At 43.1% G+C, this 12,955-nt stretch overlaps 1 protein-coding gene across 6 annotated transcripts in view; it reads right to left on the reverse strand.

Moving 5' to 3' along the window:
• Positions 1–12,955, reverse strand: part of DPF3 (double PHD fingers 3) — a 303,529-nt gene that overhangs the window by 63,399 nt on the left and 227,175 nt on the right. The window contains exon 10 of one of the 6 annotated variants that reach the window (XR_006270118.1): positions 4,447–6,091. The exons of the other annotated variants lie outside the window; for them this stretch is intronic. The gene's annotated coding sequence lies outside the window, so the exon portion shown is untranslated. Of the gene's footprint in view, positions 1–4,446; positions 6,092–12,955 lie in introns of those variants that run through there. 6 annotated transcript variants of the gene reach the window in all.

Here is a 12,955-nt window from a genome sequence, read left to right on the forward strand (position 1 = left end):
GGCAGCTTTCATGCTACAACTCCAGAGCTGAGTAGTTGCAACAGATGCCTGAACTACAAAATCTGAAATGTTCACTGGGTTTTGATAGAAAAAGTTTTCAAACCCTCCATTATAAACCACAAGGAAAACAAATTGCTTATTCGGAATAATCTTCTTTCCACCCTGACAAAACAAAACCAAAAAACAACTGTGACCCAAGTGACTAGTTTTTGCATACAGCTTTGCATAAAATGGGCTTCCCTGTGGCTCAGATGGTAAAGAATCTGCCTGCAATGCGGGAGGCCTGGGTTTGATCCCTGGGTCAGGAAGATGCCCTGGAGAAGGGATTGGCAACCCGCTCTAGTATTTTTGCCTGGAGAATCCCATGGACAGGGGATCCTGGCAGGCTAAGCAGTCCATAGGATCACAAAGAGTGGGACACAACTGAGCAACTACACATTTTCTTCACTTTCACTTTGCATAAAATCTGATTTGACTCTCTTACAAAGTGTCCTCTGAAATAAGATACATAAAAGATATAAAATACTTACAAGAGAAATCTAAATAAAAATTCTAGAATTATAATAATAATACATAAAATATACATAATATGTTGTTGTTGTTTTTCAGCCTCTGAGTTGGATGCAACTCTTTGCGACCCCGTGAACTGCAGCATGCCAGGCTCCTCTGTTCTCTACTATCTCCTGGAATTTGCTCAAATTCATGTCCATTGAGTCAGTGATGCTATCTAACCATCTCATCCTCCACTGCCCCCTTAATATAAATATAATATAATATCAATATACATTAATAAAATATAATTATATATAATATATATATCCCTCCAGAATTTTTGTTATTTAAATTTAAAAGTATTTTACATTTCATGATATATGATATGAAGTCACTTCAGTCATGTCCAACTCTTTGCAACTCTGGCAGGACTGTAGCCTGCCAGACTCCTCCATGCATGGGATTTTTCCAGGCAAGAATACTGGGGTGGGCTGCCATTTCCTTCTCCAGGGGATCTTTCCGACCCAGGGATCGAACCTGGGTCTCCCACATTGCAGGCAAACTCTTTACTGTCTGAGCCACCAGGGAATCTCATATGTAACTTATTTCAGAAGATACTTTGTAAGATATCATATATGTATAAATATGTTTTATTTAAATCAAAAGAAGTTGTGAATTTGCTGGTTTGGGGATGCAATAAAGTGAATTCAGTTCTAATCATGGAATAATTTGAAGTTCTTAGAAAAAAAAAAAGGATAAAAGGAATGTGATATAACAGATAACTCATCAGCAATAATAATGTGAAATAAAAACATATCTTTAAACTTACAGCTGTGCCCAGAGTTTTAAATGGGAGATCTTTTAGAGGGTTGGATGGGGAAACATTTTTTCCTGGAACCACATCCTGAATCCCTAACACATGATGAATAATGACCTAGCTCCATCCAGAGGGCCACCAAAGGACCATTCCCAGCATGTAACAGGTCTAAGTCAGGATACCACCAGATGCACTCACAGGCTAAGTCAAGGATCTGCTGTTGTGATGGAGTTTGGTCCAGGCAACCTAACCCCGACTTCTTCAACTTTCACCACCTGGCAGCCCTTGGCAAGCTGCCCCAAAGCCTTCAAAGGGTATCTGCTACATGCTCGCCTTTGATTTCATGCACATAAACAGGACCTTCAGTGTTTTTAATTTACAACCAACATTTTAAAATGGGGAGATCTGCCAAATATTTAAAAATGTTGGCCCCTCTTGAAAAACCAGAGGACCTGGGCACCCTGGGATCACGTTCTCGCAGGCAGCACCCGTTGAGCTGTGGGAGCTGCCTCACTCAGAGCACAGGTGCTCTCAGATGTTCCCTGGCTCTCCATACCCCCCGCCAGCCCTCTCTGTTACCCCCCGTGTCCAGAGCTGAGCATAAAGGCTGCTCCGTCTCCCTGGCACTGTTCATTTTCTCATCCCTGGCCTGTTTTACTCATTAAAGATACCTGCCCTGTGGGCATCTGAATTCAAACCCAGAGCTAACTCTTCATACAAATTAATATATTGGGTTGGCAAAAATGCTTGTTCAACTTTTTCCAAAACATCTTACAGAAAAACCCCAACAAATTTTTAGGTCAACTCAATATTTCCTCAAAATAGATGAGGAAAAATGACTTCTTTTTCTCATTCTCTGGCTCAAATGTACACGTTCCCCCACCCTCCTGGTCAGTGACCAACAGACTGAAAGCATATGCGTACTTTGCCAATAACAAACCGTCAGACATTTAGAAAAGGCAAGCCCTGCCTCATAACCTGCCATTAGAGACATTAGATTCTGCGGGGTCTCCTCTGTCCTTATTTACACTGATGCTACAGCTCCATGCTAGACATCTTGTCCCTAGAAGCATCCCAAAGACAGTCTCTACAGAGAAAGCCTTGGTCATGAAGTAAAACACACTTTATATGGGCTTCCCAGCTGGGGCTAGCGGTAAAGAACCTGCCTGCCCATGCAGGAGCCAAGGGAGACGTGGGTTCGATCTCTGGGTTAGGAAGATCCCCTGGAGAAGGAAATGGCAACCCACTCCAGGATTCTTGCCTGGAGAATCCCATGGACAGAGAAACCTGGCGGGCTGCAGTCTGAGGGGTCACGAAGAGTTGGACACGACTGAAGCGATTTAGCACTAGCACAAGACACACTTTAGGTAGAAAGTATTTGCCCTTCGGAGTCAAAGTACCCTCTTCCAGGGTACAAAGTAGAAGAAGGATTTCAGGTGCAATCAATTCCCTCCTAAGACGATATTTAAATCCCTAGGTAACCTCTGAATTCAAGCATCTCAAATCTGAGTCACTGTAGGAAGTGGGTGGGCTTCCCAGGAGCACTAATGGGAAAGAACCCGCCTGCCAATGCAGGAGACATAAAAGATGCAGGTTCTATCGCTGTGTTGGGAAGATCCCCTGGAGGAGGGCATGGCAACCCACTTCAGGATTCTTGCTTGGAGAATCCCATGGACAGAGGAGCCTGGCGGGCTACAGTCCATGGGGTCTCAAAGAGTCGAACACAACTGAAGGGACTTAGAATGCACGCAGGAAGTGCGTAGTGTGTAATAAATGTTCAAAACTTCCTTTCTACTCCAAGTATCTATAAACAGATGAACAGATAAAGAAAATGTAATACATACATGCAATGGAATGGTATTCAATCTTAAAAAAAGAATGAATTCTGACATGTTACAACTTGGATGAACTTTGAAGATATGCTAAGAGAAACAAGTCTGGCACAAAAGGACAAATACTGTATGATTGTACTTAGATGAGGTGCCTCGAATAATCAAATTCATAGAACCAGAAAGTAGAATGGTGATTGACAGGAGCTGGGGAGAGGGGGAAATGGACAGTGTTTAATGGACATAGAGCTTCAGTTGAAAAAGATGAAAAAGTTCTGGAGATGGATGGTGGGGATGGTTGCACAACAATGTGAATGTAATTAATGCTACTGACCATACACTTCAAAAAGTTAAAATGGTAAATTTAATATCATGTATATTTCACCCACAGTAAAAAGAAGAAAACCCTAAGGAGGGTATATTGGCGGGGGGTGGGGTGGGGGGAATCCTTTTTACTGCTAGAGAAATGTATAAAATCCATAATGTCTAAAGGAAGATGGAACATGCGAGCAGCAGCATCGTAGTGTCCTGTTCCGTCTCCACCTGGCCTGAGTGTGGGCTGGCAACGCTCAGGGGGCAAACCTGGCCTGAGAGGCTGGCCTGGTTCACTCTGACCTAGAGGGTCCATCAGAGAAGTGTCCACCTCCACACTCAAGGAGATACTTATCTTGGGTGGGGAGGCAGGTTTATAGCTGCACCAACTGGCATCTTGGAGAGGCTACACCACTACCTTCCGGGAAGTGGAAGCATTAACCTCTCAGCTTTTCCCAAGCACACACTACATCGTGCATTATTGTGCAAAACTATCTTAGCACAGGGTGTGACAGCAACACTGGATGGGTATCTTAAAGCCAGTACACATAACTGAGCTCTCCACAGCTCCATTTTGGCCATGGAGAGGGTGGCGGTGGCTGTGGTGATGGTGGGTGGGTAACAGCAACTCTGGACTCAAAGCCCGGATGCTGGGACCAACCCTGGACATCGTTCACTTTCCAAGTCACCACCTGTCAGCCAAGCCAGTGGCAGCCTCTGTTCTGGACTGTGCTTCTAAACAAAACAATAGGGCTCAACAGATCCGGGCATGCGAACGGGCAGAATCCTTTCAGGAGCCCCTACTATAGGACAGTGTGAAAGTTGAACTCATGGAGGATGAGGATGGAAAAGCAACATTTACAGAGATGCTGTAGGAGCATTGGAAACAGGCTTTTATTTTAACCGAAACTTACACAAACTTGATACAAACCCTACATTATGCAAAACTTGATCACAATTCTACGCATGTTATAACTTGTGGGAGTTGGTTGGAGAGTGGATTATTATTATAATTATCATTTTGATAAAGGACATTTTCTATCAGAAAATGTCACAGAAAGGACAACAAAATGATAAAAAAAAAAAAAAAAGACACTCTGGGTGATCTCCCCCAGGAACTGGCCTTGAACAGACTGGCAAGAATTCTGTGCCCCTCCAATCTCCCCTCGCTAAAGTAAAAGAGAGATTCTCGGGCTCAGAACCATCCCACTAACACTGTCACCCAAGACTTTTCCTGAGAGGAATATCCAGCATTAGATGGTACATTGATTATTATGACTCTGCTTAGCAGTGAGGGAAACTGAAGAGCCTGAATGTATAAGACCGGGAGCAAAACCCAGTGGCCCAGCCAGTCACCCCAGCTCCTTCACTAGGCCACAGACACAATGTTGAATGTGTTTCATAGGCCACATTCACTTCCACTAACAGGGCCATAAAAAGACAGTTCACCCGCCTTTCTCCCCATCAGCAACTGAATGTGAGCTTTCCACCCGTCAGGCTGGCCTTCCTCGCCCTTGGAGACATCTAGAAGCCAGATCAGCAGAGGGCTCCCTTTGCAAGTCTCCTCTAGGAGTTGTTAGGGAACAGACTTAATATCATCCCAGCAAATGCTTATTTTTCGTTCTCTTTTTTTTTCTCCTCTCTTTCTCTTTCTTCACTGGGTTATTTTAAACAAAGCTGTCTGTGTTTAAATCTGTTGAACTTGCAGAGATATATTTAATCGCTAGATGGAATTCCTTTCAGAACCAGGCCTCATCAGACACGATAACCAGGAGGCAGGCTGCTTCTTGACATCAGATAAATGGGGCCTGCCTGGGGTGAGGGGAGAGTTTGTTAGTTTGACTGTTTAAGGGGGGAGTGGAGAGACTGCTGATAGCCCTTGTGGCTAATTTATTTCAGTCAAGTCTTAACACATAATCAAACACTTTCAATAGACTTTTGAAGAAGGAGAAAAAAAAAAACTGATCACTCCTCACTTACCACTTCCAACTTGCAGAAATAAAAATACCTAAAGAACATACATGAATGGCTTTTTAAAAAGCCTGAGAGAGCAGAGTTGATCTTTATTCTCTTATTAAAAATGTGGGGTATTTTTCCTTAGAGTTAATATGCAGTCTTTATTTTACAGTAAGTCCTCTATTGATTTTCATGTCTTCACAAAAATTGCTTTTAACTTTTGAAGTTGAAGGTACTTTAAACAAAAATACTGTGCCACACCAGCACCTTTTCTTTTAAATATTGAAATAAATAAAATAGTTAACTCTTTTTTTTTTTCCTGTAAGTCTGTTTGTGTTCAGTTATTTCTACGGTAGAGCCATTCCAGTCTGACCTGGATATTTTCTCACAGACACTTTAAAAAAAAAAATGTAATGGAGAATTAAAAAAAAAAAAGTCTTCTTATTGCACAAAATGAGGCCATTCCCGAGACTTCTCTGAGCCGAGCTGAGTTGCACTGGAGGCTTGTCCACAATCCAGGCTCCTGTGTTGGCGGAAACACATGCGCAGGAGGGGGCCAGGCAAGGGAAGAGGAGAAGGAGGAGGAGGAAGAGGAAGAGGAGGTGCTGCTTCTCGTGGCTTCTCTCCACCTTCTTCAGATACGGCTTGCTTGAAGGATGCCGGAGTCTCCAGGTCAGAGCGTTGACTGCAGAGGGAAAGGCAATGAAAGATAAAACAAAAAACAACAGCACAGGACAATTGCCTAAAAAAGAAAGATTTCAATTTAAGGAAGTGGTGGAAATGAATTGGGAAAAAAAAAAAATGGAAACAACTGACAATTTGCCACGTGAATGAGGGCACAGCTATGCACAATGAGCACCAGACTAGCAGTCTTTCGTGCCTTCATTCAACACCAGGAGCTCAACATCAGCCAGGAATAGGAGAGATCAGCTGCTCCTGGGCAACAGAACGAGGCAAGAAACAGGGCGTGGCTGGATTTTTAATTCCTAGGTGGCGTAGCAGGCAAAACTGGGTATCAGCAAAATCTGTACTTTTTTCTCCTCTACTTAGAAATGAAACAATCTTTTCCCTGTTGAAATACTCCAGAAGGACCATTATGATAGAATCTGTCACCTGTCACTTAAATGGAAATGAGTAGTATCTATGGTAGTCATAGTAGTCATAGCAAAGCCCAACAGTTGCCCCATTTGGTCTAAGGCCAAAAGGACACTGCTTCATGCATACACTCTCATCCCCAATCCTGCCCCAGGGTGTCAGAATTACTCAGAGAGAAAATCAAGCCAAGATATCTGTTCCAGTCCTCAACTAGCCCAGTGATCCCCAGAGTCAGCCTTGGAACGTGGCGGCAGTTCAAACCAGGTGGGTCCCTTTAGCCTAGATGGGAACCAGCCGGGCAAGGATTTTGCTTCTAGCTGAAATGAAGTCTGCCAGGTTATTTTGGTCTTTGGAATGGAGTAGTCGGCACAAAGGAGTAAGCAATAAAACCAAGGACTATCACATTTCACCCCAAGAAGCAGTTCCTGAGGGCAGAGATGGGTGTCCCATGGTGTCCAGCTCACTCTGAGTGGTGAGAGGAGGGGTGGGGAGGGTTCAACTGTAAAGTGGCCAAGCCAGCAGGGAACAAAGTTCAAAATCAAATGAGCTAAAAAAAAAAAAAAAATCAAATGAGCTGCTCAGCCTCTTCCAAGTTGCACCTCCCCTTCCCATCCCCCATCACTTCTGGTACCCAAGGCATCACTGGTCAGGTGTACAGGACTGGATTTGCTGCACTTCCAAAGCCAAGACTCTATCCATCCACTGATGCTTTCAAAGGGAGACTGAGAAGGGCCTCATTTCCACCTGCTGCCAAGCCTTCCCTACACCCCTGTTCCTGAATCTTTCCTCTGCATCAATCCCATCGCACTGTCCCCTTCTTGGCTCTGCTTCTCTGCTGTCCCGTCCCAGGCTCCCCTCCTCACCCTCCCCTGTGCTCATCTCTTCACTGTTCCATCTCCTCCAGCCCCTTCACTCCAGCAACAGAACCAGCTGGCCTTTCTCCAGAGCCCCCAGAGAGTGCTTGCCAAGTTGGGCATCCATCAGACTTTCACCCTCTGCCAGGAATCTTCCAGTCCCTCCCCCAGTGGCCCAGATCCCCACCCACCCAGCCTTGTTTCATTGCTTGCTTGGTGAGTCTGTCACATAACCATACCCCACATCCTTTCTGTTTCCTCAAATTTCTACCTATGACCCCCCAACACACACACACACACACACACACACACATTCTTCTTCTGCCCTAATTAAGCCACCTAGAAAGTAGTTGGTTGGTTCCCAACCTTATGCTCCTACATCCATTTTCTCTTTCTGGGCCAAGTGCGGGCCACTGGGAATGTCCTGCTACATCTCAGTCTTCTGCTCTCAGCCGCCTTCAGGAGGCTTACTTTCCATGACTCCACAGATCTCCTACTTGCCCCTCACCCCATCTTCATGTCCTCATTCTCTCTCCCTCCCCCACCGCCCCACCATGTCACTGCCTTCTGTGATTTACCTCCTTCACTTGGCCATTGGATACTGTGTCCAGCTACGGCTTCAACTTTTCTGCCAAGAAAATTTCTTGAGCATCCACTGTGCATAGAAGGAGATGCTAAATCCTTCCACTAATTAGCTCAGAAACGTTGCTCAGTTCTGTTTATCTCAACAAATAATTATGGCACAGTGGTGTTGGGTACTGTCCGAAGGATATGCATGACATCATTTTGCCCTCAAGGAACACACCATCTGTTTGATGAGAAAGACTACCAAAAAATCACAATATATTTTGATGAGCACTAATGCTAGGGACATGGACAAAATGCTACAGAACAATACTTAAGCACTTTTTTAAAATACTGTGATTTTTGCCATTTTACGTTTCAGGCTGTGATTCCCAGTTCTGCTTTTTGTTCAGCACTATCTTCATTCTCTCTCACAATAGACACCCTTGCCTACAGATTAAATAGCAATAGTCAAGCTACAGCTCTTTGTTGATCTGGATGACTTCCTCCAAGAAAATCTCCCTGACTACTGTGATTCACAGCAAAAATACTCACATACCATCCCATGACACTCTTAAATGTTTTTAACTACTTACTAATATCTAGTTTGCCCAGCTAGATTCCAAATAAATCCACTGACCCTGTGTTTAATTTCATCCTATCCTTCACAAGGCTGAGCTGCTACTACTCAGTCCCTAGCCACTAAATGAATGAAAATATTATACTCTACAAACATACTAGCCTAAAACCTCAGCTTAAAGGCAAAATGTCTGAGTCACTCATAATGGAGTAAATCAATCATGAATAGAGTCTGTAGATTGTAGTACTGCATCAATGTGAATTCCTTGGTTGTGATCACTGTACTTCAGTTAATTGAAGAATCTGAGTGAAGAGTATATGGAAAATCTTTGTATTATTTGTGCAAATTTGTAAGTATGAAAACTACTTCAAAACTTAAAATTTAAGTCTTAGTTATTGGCAAAGGGCCAGTGTTAAAACACTTTGAAAACCTAATTGCAAATGCTTTTTAGCCAGTAATTTAGTTCTGACAAGGATCTTCTGTCATTCTCAGCTATTTTATAAATCAATCAAGTTGAACGATTTTCCTATACGGTTTTTCCTATTTTGAGTAAATGGTCAGAAATCACTTTTATTAAGCACAACAGAATCATATAATTCAGTGTTTCAGTGTTAGAAGTACTTGGGTATGTGACCAAAATAGAGTCTGAGGTCTTCACTCCCTGCCACCTCACCCCTCCACCCACCCTACTCCGATGTCACCACCAGCACACTGACCATCACACAACCTCAGTTTTTCAGGGAAGTTTATGAAAACTTAGACACTGCCACCTCTCAACAGGATTCTAAGGGGATAATAGGCTGGGATTTAGGAGTTCGGTTCAGTTTGGGTTGGATTGGGTTGATTTGGTTTAGTTTTTACAGCATCAGATGCCTCCTTTCAATCCAGTAAGGTCTTGAGTGAAAGACCTCAAAGCCCTTGACTGATTGTACTCAAGAAAGACCCAGACACCACCTATTGACCCTGGAACTTCAGACCAGTCATTTAACCTGATCAAACCTTAGCTTCCTCAGCGGCAAAATGGGTATAAAGAAAATCGATTTTACCTCACAGGGTTGTCTGAAGAATCATGGTTAGGTAATGTTGGTTGTGTGTTGTGACAGGGTAAGGAACGTCCAGGGCTTCCCTGGTGGCTCAGGTGGTAAAGAATCTGTCCGCAACGCGGGAGACTCGGATTTGATCCCTGGGTTGGGAAGACCCCCTGGAGAAGGGAATGGCCACCCACTCCAGTATTCCTGCCTGGTTAATACTCCAGTATTCATTCCTGGCTAATTCCATGAATAGGGGAGCCTGGCAGGTACAGTTCATGAGATTGCGAAGAGTCAGACATGACTGAGCAACTAACACACACAAGGAACGTCCATATCCTAGGGATAAAGAAACCATGGCAGAGATTCATGGAAACAAGCTCACAAAGGGATTGAGTTCAGACTTTTCTACTCTAGGCTTCTACTCAAAAAATGCCTCACTCAGAAAATACATGGCACAAGTAACTTCACTTCCAGAAGTCAACAAAATCCCCCATAGAAAAATTCCTAACACATGAGTCTGCTCAAACTTTAAGTACAAGTTCAAGATGATATTCATCAGACGTAACAGGAGGCATATTGGGATAATATTAATTAATTTTATTCCACCATGAAGTGAGAACCTCCAAACAGCCTTTAGTTCTCTCCCTGAGTAACGATCTTGTGTTCCCTCAAGTGCTATATAAAGGCAATACCAGGCTGCAGCCCATTAGGTGCAAAGAGAGATGCAAGGTAAGCAGGAAGACTTAAAGGGATACTATTGATGTGAACATCATGTTTTTATTAAATCTTTCTCTCTAAAATACCAGTAGCAAATCACATTAGTGACTTTAAAGTACCTTTAAAAAATTAAATGCAAATTTCCCACTCCCAGTGTTAATAGTGATTAGAGGGTCTGCTCTCTACATAGTCTCAGTAACAGATGTAAAGGATTAGACTGTCCTAGGTAGGAAAAAACAACAGGTAGACAACGATAATCACCTTTACAGAAAGAGTTCCCCCCAGGGGTTTTGTATGTTGCAACAAAATTAGAAGGTTCTACTATCTTTGATTCTCCTATCTTTGGGCTAGGATTCAGAAAATTAGGTGACATTTCTGAAGGATTTGGGGTGGTGCTTTACTGAGCTGAGGACAGAGAAAACTAATCAGACCATTTTCATCCTGATGACTCTAATTTATTTTATATTAATATTTGAGTATTGATACTTAACAAAAGCAACAACAAAACAATAGATGTGCTGACTACTCACACAACTCTTGCAACTTCTGAGGTTGCAAGAAAGTAGATCTTTGTCCCTAATAGGCATCAGGAGGGAAGGTCTAGAAATGGTGGTTTAGAAGATGAGCTCTCTATAAAATTGTGCACAGAATTTTAATTGGAATTATCTTTGGGGATCTTACTGCTTACTCTTCAGTTTTGAGATTGCTTTTAATAAGACTGATTACCTTTTAAAGTTCTCAGGTGGACCTGAGAAAAAGGAAGAGAGATATATCTATATATGCCTATATTCCATATATGGAACATGCAAGGGGCAACGCAGAACAATAATGAAAGTAAATAGTATAAGTCCTGGAGTCAAGGTTGCCAAGGATCAAAATCTGGCTCCTTATTAGCTCTGGGACATCAGGTACATTCCTTTATTACTAACCCTCAGTTTCCTCATCCATAAACTGTGGGTAATACAAGCACCTACCTTACAGATAGTCAAGAGGATTAAATGAACTGTTTCAGGGAAAACAGAACAAGGCCTGGCTTATAAACGGTTTGCCATTGCTATATAAAGAAAGGAGGAATATTGACTGTTGTTATAGTCAATAAACTATAACATTGACCATCAAGGCACTTGGAAACCCAGGACAACCAGTTTCCTCCTCCTAAGCTTCCTTTTAGAGTTTTCTTCATTCCCCTTAAGACATCTGCCTCCAAGCAATGTCCACTTCCCTCTCTCAAATGTAACTCAGTCTCTCTGGGTTGATCTTTCCCAATGAAAAGTGAAGGACTTGAACTTGATCATCTTCAAAGTCCCTTCCAGTTCTTTTCCTGTTTACTTTTTTTTTAAGATTGTAAATTCTGATACTATAAGCAAGATGAGATAAGGTACTCAAGTAATGCTAAGATGCCTGATTACATTCACCTTTGCCATACCAGCTAAGAAAGATGAGGACGTCTAAACAAGAGACACTGAAGATCAAGTTATGCTAGCAAAACTAAAATAGGTGAGCAATAGCCATCCTCAGATAAATCTTTCCATGGGAGTTTGTTTAGACAGTTCATTCATGGTTCCCCTTCAGAACCCCAAGCTAGACTCTGAATTAGATGAACTTTCATAATTTGCCTTATGTGAGTTTTTTCTTTAATTTCAAGTTCAAAGTCAAGCTGTCACTGATAATTTCAGGACTACAAGATTTCAAATGGCCATATAGATTGGTTGGATATATTTTTATTAACGTAGAAGCTCATGTTTTACCAGTGGGAGAAAATTATAAGGCTATGAATCCCGAGTCAAAGTAACAGAACAGATGAAATAAAGGGGTGAAGGATGACAGCAAGAGCAGGTTGTCAGCCCCTCTGCAGAAACCAACTGGAACCAGCTACGTTGGCTTTTTCCCACACATGAGCATGCAGGAATACTACAACGTTGGAGGTTTATGCCATATTTTCTAAGAACAGGGCCACATACAGATCAGGCAGACCATCTCCCAAGTGGGTGAGGCAGTTACTCTCATTCTCTCACAACTGAGCACAAACGCCCAGGAAAGCACTTACATATTTAAAGCAGGAGAAAAGTGGAAGCCCTTTCTGTCTCAGACTACCAGAAAAGGAAGCATAAAGAGTCCATCTGTGGGTTTCTTTGCTTGGTCCTTGCTTCTGCTGGGTTGGTGTGTTAGTTTGAGAGGTCTAACTCATGAGGCTCTGCAAAAACTGGATAGTCAAAGCAGATCCTTCCAGACATTACAGCCTGTTGCCTGGGTGGCCTCCTAGGTCTCCCAACTCAAGCCAAGAGGCCATGCCTACGTCTTTGCACCTATACTCTTGTGAAGGCCGGAGACCCTGACCACGCTTGGGGGGGATTCAGAATCTCCACATCAACTGGGATGTAGTACCTAATCAGAGATCTTCTTTTAACTGGTACCTAGGGTAAAGAATTCCACCCTAGACATGCAGTCCCCTCACTCCTACCCCAGGACAGCAGCCAACTCCGACCTCAGTTCCCTCGGTTCTGCTTCCAGGCATAGCCAAAGGAGGCAGTTAGCCAAGCACTCCCCCAACCATTTCTCTTGCAGTTGAAAACCGCCCCCATTCTCCACATGGAGCCCTCCAGAGTCCAAGAAGACTCAGCTCCCACACCTAGGCCCGGGCCCACATAAGTAAGCATGCACACACAGACAGTAGATGATTGGGTAGAAAGATGCTCCAGGGGCCACTC

This window comes from Cervus canadensis, chromosome 6, assembly GCF_019320065.1.
Source record: "Cervus canadensis isolate Bull #8, Minnesota chromosome 6, ASM1932006v1, whole genome shotgun sequence".
Lineage (NCBI taxonomy): Eukaryota > Metazoa > Chordata > Mammalia > Artiodactyla > Cervidae > Cervus > Cervus canadensis.